We start from the raw sequence: 7691 nt of genomic DNA, 5'->3' as shown, positions 1-7691 counted from the left end.
CCCGGTCACTCAGCAATGTATGCAGACAACTACTTTATCAGTATAGGGTTGGCCAAGTACCTGAGATCGCAGAATGGATGCAGGTATGTTGGCACTGCTAGGGAAAACAAAGTTGGTCATACTCCCTTGAGGTCTATGAAGGATATGGACAAGATATCGACACAAAGGGGCACATTGGACCATGTCCCTTCTGATGGTATCCTTGTTGCAAGATAGAAGGACAACGGCGTTGTCCACTGATGTTGGTGTTAAGCCAATGGGTACAGTGGAGCAGTATGACAGGACATTCAAGAGGAATGATCCCATTTCTTGCCCATTTGTCATCAGGATGTACAACAACCGCATGGGTGGCATTGGCAAAAGTGACATCTTGACACACCTCTACAAGAAACCCTTCAAAGCAAAGAGGTACTACACGAGGCTCTTTTTTTTTACCTCCTTAATTTGATCATCTACAATGCTTGGATTTTGTATAAGGGGGTTGGCTTGGCTTTGCATGCTAACCCAAAGCCCCTCAAGGACTTCCGTCTGGATATCTCCAATTGGCCCAGAAGTTTCAAGGCATCAACCTTCAAACACACCGGGAATTTTCTTGCCACTAGAGATTTTTCTTTACCAAAATGGGGCCAACAGGCAGTTTTGACAAGTGTAGAGACACACCAGAATGCCATTATTTACACATCCCAAAGCATATCACTATGAGGCAGACCTGCAAGTACTGTTCTGTTGCAGGCCACATCCCCAGATCCCGCTAGATGTGTGAGGAGTATGTGTCCCTATGCCTCATTGAAAGTAGGAATTTCTTTGCTTCCTTTCATAAGGTTTGTGAGTGTGTGTATGTTTTAAATTTTTACAATTATGAGTAAATTTTATGGTATTTTGTGTATATTGTTTACTATTTTTGTATCTTATTGTATTTTGTATTTCTTATATCAACTAAATTGTAAAGCCATCTCTGTCTTACTGTTATAGATTGGAACAAAAAATAAAAGTGATTCATCAACAATAATCATATGATTTGTGAGCGGATCAACATTAGTATAAACTTTAAAAAGTTTACCGTTATGGCCCGAAAGATCCCATATGGCATGAGCATGGTCCTCCTAAACTCGCCCAAGGCACCCAAATCAGATACTTCATTACATGCAATTATTTCGCTAATTCTGAAATTTTCTTTAAATACACGTGAGTAAAAAGGTCTTGTATTTACCAATATAATAACATACTAAAAGGATTTGTCAAATTCTCCCATAAAACCTAGGATGGACTTTAAAGGATTCCCGTGAAGAAAGGAAAGATGCATACTATGTAAAACTGCAGAGTATAGCAGACAAAATTCCAGAGATATGAAAATTGCAAATGGTGATTGAATACTAAAGTTTGACTAATAGTAAAGGTAAAGAAAATGTTATGGGTATTGCGGTGAAGTTGCTACTGAAAATGGGGCATATTTTATGAAATATTGTTCAACAAACAATCTTGTTATTGTGAGTATTCTTTTTAGCACAAGGACATTCGCAAATATACATGGAATTCATGACGTAGCAATTACAAAACCTAATAGATCACAGAGCAATTAATAAGACGTGAAGGAAGACTCTTGGAAATTTGAGAAGTTATAGAGGTGCAAATATTGGTAGCAATCATCAGATCCCCATTGCTACATTGAAATAAAACTGAAAACACCCAACAGAAATGTTGATGAAATACCTAGGTTTCATACAACTAAGCTTCCAAAAGATGAGCATACAGAAGCCTTTGCAATTAAATGTAGGAATTGATTTGCAGTCTCGGAGACTTTGAGAGACGAAGAGCAGACATTTAATGAATGGTGTGAAATTAGGAAGATAAATTATTGTTAGATGTTTTCGAGGAAGTAATGAAACGTACAAGGTTGAGCATGCTAACTATTCAAGCATTGATAGTGAAGTCAAAATAAAAGCTAGGAATGACTGAAGTGAATACTTATGCAGGGAAGCAAATGAGGATGGCAAAACTATTAATTCAAGGAGTGGCTATGGTGCAAATATCTATTACAGAATTATTAATCAAATCTCTACTAGGGTAAAGAAGAAGAAGCATATACCAATAAAAAATAGAGATGGATCTGTTATAATAACAGACGATGAAGAAAGTCAACGTTTGATGGAACTCTTTAATGAGGTCATGTATAGGAGATATGAAGAGAATAATTTGATTGATACATATATGAAGCTGAGGAAGACCTTCATATTCTCATGAATGAATTAAGTGTGTTTGAAGTCGATGTTATCATTAACCCTGGATAGGTACGGTGGGTCGTTTGCGACCCCGAGCGTCAAAAAAAAACAGGTTTTTCTCACGTGACTCACCCCCGTGACTGAATTTGTGGGTGATCGACCTGCAGGAGGTGTCTCCCCTACACGCTCTAGTAGTGTCCAGATGTGCATTGCTGTAGCTGTACTCCTTCCCCGATTTCTGAGACGCGTCGGGGTCGTTCGCGTCCGTGTTTACCCTTCTAGGGTAGTTTGCATAATTATCAAAGTTATTACGTATTATGAAATTGTCGTAGAATGGTGCAACTTGTATAGGTTATCAGTTGTGGAAAGTCTTGGTGGATTGTTTGGCTACCATATGCATTTTTTTTTTTTAGTTAAAATGTCGTTCATCACCACGAGGACCATTTTACCGCGAGTGCCCCTTTTTCATTTTTTTTCATTTTTTTGCCAAGTCATTTTTCCGTAAGATATTGCCAAATAGTGTCGTAAAACTTTTGCTTGTTTAGTGTTGGAAAGTGTGTCTAGATGATCTGGCTACCCATGCATGACTTTGTTTTTGTCAGATACGACGTAGTCATTGGTATATTGGGTATTTAACTGCGGTTACCAATTTCTGTTTTTTTTTCAATATTTGTAAAAATTACTACGTAGTAAGGAATTGCCGTATATTATTCATTTTTTTTTCATGTTTATGTGTTAGAAAGTGTGCCTTGATGGTTGGGCTAACACGTGCATGTCTTTTTTTTATCTGAGATGTCGTATATTAGAATGTCGGGCATTTTACCGCGAGTGTCCGTTTTTCATTTTTTTTCATTTTTTTGCCAAGTCATTTTTCCGTAAGATATTGCGAAATAGTGTCGTAAAACTTTTGCTTTTTTAGTGTTGGAAAGTGTGTCTAGATGATCTGGCTACCCATGCGTGATTTTGTTTTTGTCAGATACGACGTAGTTATTGGTATATTGGGTATTTAACTGCGGTTGCCAATTTCTGTTTTTTTTCAATATTTGTAAAAATTTACTACGTAGTAAGGAATTGCCGTATATTATTGATTTTTTTTTCATGTTTATGTGTTAGAAAGTGTGCCTTGATGGTTGGGCTAACACGTGCATGTCTTTTTTTTTTTTATCTGAGATGCCGTATATTAGAATGTTGGGCATTTTTCCGCGAGTGCCCCTTATTATTTGTTTTGCATTTTTTTGCTTAGTCATGTTACCGTAAGGAATTGGCAAGTAGTGTCGCAAAACTTATATTTTTATAGTGTTGGAAAGTGTTTCTAGATGATCTGGCTACCCATGCCTATTTTTTTTTTAGCCAGATATGGCGTATATATAAGTATGTGTTCGATTTTCCTGTGATTGCCATTTTTTCGTTTTTTCCCATTTCTTTCAAAATTACTACGTACTAAGGAACTATCACAGAGTAATATTTCATTTATATGTTTATTTGTCGGAAAATATGCCTTGATGGTTTGCCTAGCACGTGGCTGAAATTTTTTTTTTCTGAAATGCCGTATATTAGAATGGCCATTTTTCCACGAGTGCCCCTTTTTATTTGTTTTGCATTTTTTTGCTTAGTCATGTTACCGTAAGGAATTGGCAAGTAGTGTCGCAAAACTTATAATTTTATAGTGTTGGAAAGTGTTTCTAGATGATCTGGCTACCCATGCCTATCTTCTTTTTTTAGCCAGATATGGCGTATATATAGGTATGTGTTCGATTTTCCTGTGATTGCCATTTTTTCGTTTTTTCCCATTTCTTTCAAAATTACTACGTACTAAGGAACTATCACAGAGTAATTATTCATTTAGATGTTTATTTGTCGGAAAATGTGCCTTGATGGTTTGCCTAGCACGTGGCTGAATTTTTTTTTTCTGAAATGCCGTATATTAGAATGTTAGCCATTTTTCCGCGAGTGCCCCTTTTTATTTGTTTTGCATTTTTTTGCTTAGTCATGTTACCGTAAGGAATTGGCAAGTAGTGTCGCAAAACTTATATTTTTATAGTGTTGGAAAGTGTTTCTAGATGATCTGGCTACCCATGCCTATCTTTTTTTTAGCCAGATATGGCGTATATATAGGTATGTGTTCGATTTTCCGGTGATTGCCATTTTTTCGTTTTTTCCCAATTCTTTCAAAATTACTACGTACTAAGGAACTATCACAGAGTAATGATTCCTCTAGATGTTTATTTGTCGGAAAATTTTGTTTACTTTTTTTTTGATTGAATATCATCAAATTTTTTTAGCTAAAATATTGTTTTACATTTTTTTTTTCGATTTTATTTTCCTTCAAAAACAATTTTTTGGGTCAGAATTTTAATTTTATAGTCGTAAAATAATCGTCAATTATCCAGCAACCCACCATACAATTTTTATGCATATCCAATAATAATTAGATTAGTAAATAACACCTTGAAATTGACATACCCTTCCTACATTTCAAGTGGCAGATTAGGGAGTCTGAGTCAGTGTGGTTGGCGGCCATTTTGTGGACATATCCGAAGCGTAAGCTGCCCTATCTATATATATTCTTGTTCCCTATAGAATGTGTGATATTTTGGTATATTTTTACCTGCATAAATATCATATTATATATTAAATATATGTATTTTTTTACGGAATTTCTAAGTACTCAAAAAATTACCTTTAGATATGGCCCCTGATATAAATGTAATTTACAAAATAATGAAGATTTTTTTACATATTTCTATTTTAGGATAACATATGTTTATTCCCTAAAAAAATTAGCCACTTCCTATTTCATTTGGGTACCCAAAAAAATTCATGAAATTGGGACAAATTTTTTTGGCCAAAAAAAGTTACCCTTTTTTTCTCATTTCAGATCTTCACCTCCATGGGTCTGACTTCATCCAAAATACATCAAGATAACCTAAACATTCAAGAATCAATTCCTAAAAGGATTTGTGTATATATGTATAAACTTTTTTTTATGAATTTTTATGTCGTCTTTTTTTTTTTCTACTTAATTTTTTAAAATATTTATAATAAATAGTTTTTCTGCAGATGAGTAGTATTTATCTATACAGTTGTTTTAAGCATTCATTGAAGTTTTTTTTGGCAAAAGAAAAAAGGAGGTTACTGCAAAAACTGATTTTTCAAGAATTTTTTTTGGCGTCGGGGTCGTTCGCGTCCGAGTATACCCTTAAAGGGGTGTCCGAGGAGCGTACCTATCCAGGGTTAAAAAACTAAAGAGATGGAAAGCCACTGGATGCGATGGAATAACTGTTGAAATGATATGTGCCGGCAATGAAGTGACTACCATAATATTTATAAGATTATTTTGTAGAATATGGCGTGAAGAAGCAAAACCTGATTAATGGCAGCTGCAAGTGTTGATGAAAAAGGAGATCTGACTGACTGCAATAATTACAGAGGCATCAAAATTGTGTCAGTTGTCATGATAATATATGGTGAGCATTTTCTAAAGAGACTAGAGAGAAAACTTGATGAAAAGGTGAGAGATGAACAAGCAGGATTTAGGGAAGCTAAAAGTTGTATTGACCAAATTTTCATTTCAAGACATGTGGTACAGCAACATTTAGAAAAGAGAAATCCACTTTTGATATCATTTGTGGACTATAATAAAAGCCTTTGAAAATGTCCACAAGCAATTTTGTGGAGAGTCCTGTGTTATTTTGGAGTTCCTCATAAATACGCAAATTTAAATAAGTTCGTTCATGAACATAGCAAGTAAAAGGTTAATGTTAGTAACGTCCTTTCAAATAAATTTCCATTTAACAGTTGAGTACTCTACAGGAATATTTTCTCACATGTTCTTTTCTCGGCTCATGGGTTTTGTAATGCATGGAACTGTTTGGACTGGACTGGTAATAGGAAATTAGCAGGCCTAGGGTATGTTGATGATGCTTTCTTTATTAGCACTACGCTGAAGGACTTGCAAGCTTGCTCACCAGAATGCATGAAATATCACATGAGGTTGGGCTCAGGATAGATAGAAGAAAAACTGTAATAATGAGAACGGGATATGCAATGGAAGATGAGATATCATTGGAAGGAGAAAGGATTAATGAGATGGAATCATTCAAATATATAGGAACCATGATCTCTAATACAGGATCTATAGAATTTGAGTTTAATGTAAGATTGGATAAAGCAAATCAGACAATGACTATGTTGTACAATTTGGATATCTAATTACCAGAAATTCCATATAAAAATCCAGATATATATCAGTTTAGTGAGATTGGTGTTACTATATTGACATGAGTCTGATAAAGGTAAAATATCTAACAGGTTTTGTAGATTTGAGAACAAAAGCCCAAGATGACTGACAGGATTAGAAATAAACTATAAGTGAGATTATGCCAGTGCCATAGTTGGACGAGATCAGTGTGAGTGGTAGATGAACATGGTTTGGTCATACTTTTCGCTCTACCCAAAAGAGACTAGTTCATCAAACTGTCAACTGGGATCCACAAGGCACTAGAAGAGTTGGAATACCAATGCCTTTATGGCTGAGCACTATGAACCATGAAGTGGGAGAAGATGAATGAAGTAACGATTTAGAAGCTTAAGAAGATACAGACGATTGTCGAAACCTAACCGAGGCCCTCTGCGTCGTCAATAGGTGAAGGAAGAGTTGACGACGATTATGATTTGTCTCTGCGTCTCTGGACCATTTAATGTCAAAACTACACTTGGATTACGATGGAATTTTCTCCACAAAAAGAGCTTAGGGAGATGCGCTAGAGTGTGGACGTGCTGTGTTGAGCTCTGCTATTCATGCCCTGAGTCATGTTTTAGCTTTTTGTTTCTCGCCTAGAATATCATTGAAAAGATAATAGTTAGTCTTATAAAGAAACATAAGTGATAAGAAACAGTACACCATGTCTTCTTCTAACTATATCTGCTTCAAATGTAATGAAACGGATGGAGATCGGAAAAAATGGATAGCATCTGAATGCAAAAGACTCTACTATAAGAGATGTGTGCACATAGTGACAACCATCAGTGAGATTGACCAGAATAAACTAGATTGGTTATGCCCTCACTGCGTACGTGATGCCAGACAAAACAATTTAGTAATATCAAAATTAAAGGAAGATGCTAACATGAGTAATCTGGCCTTGAACGAACAAGATGCAAAAATAGATGACTTGGAAAACAAACTTGCGGACCTTAGCGCAGATGCAAAAAATTCCACCCAGATCACCGACCTCACTGAGAAAGTCAACATTCTTGCCAGGAAAATGGAATCAATTAAAGCAACACTTCAAACATTGATAGACCCAAAACCGGAGAAACCGACATTTGCTGACAAAGTTAAGGAAAAATAATCAGTTGATAGTTAAATCAACAAATACAACAACTAAAATTACTGAAATAAAACGTGAGGTTGAACAAGCACTTAAAGACATACCTGTGCTTAACACCTGGTCAACTACGAATGGAAAT

At 35.6% G+C, this 7691-nt stretch overlaps 1 pseudogene; it reads left to right on the top strand.

Annotated features, from left to right (window-relative positions):
* The window catches only part of LOC137651603 (piggyBac transposable element-derived protein 3-like), a 6077-nt pseudogene extending 5375 nt beyond the window's left edge, over positions 1-702 (top strand).
* The last annotated feature ends 6989 nt before the right edge of the window (positions 703-7691 follow it).

Source organism: Palaemon carinicauda, chromosome 13 (genome assembly GCF_036898095.1).
Source record: "Palaemon carinicauda isolate YSFRI2023 chromosome 13, ASM3689809v2, whole genome shotgun sequence".
Classification (NCBI taxonomy): domain Eukaryota; kingdom Metazoa; phylum Arthropoda; class Malacostraca; order Decapoda; family Palaemonidae; genus Palaemon; species Palaemon carinicauda.
This window is presented reverse-complemented; position numbering and strand designations above follow the sequence as displayed.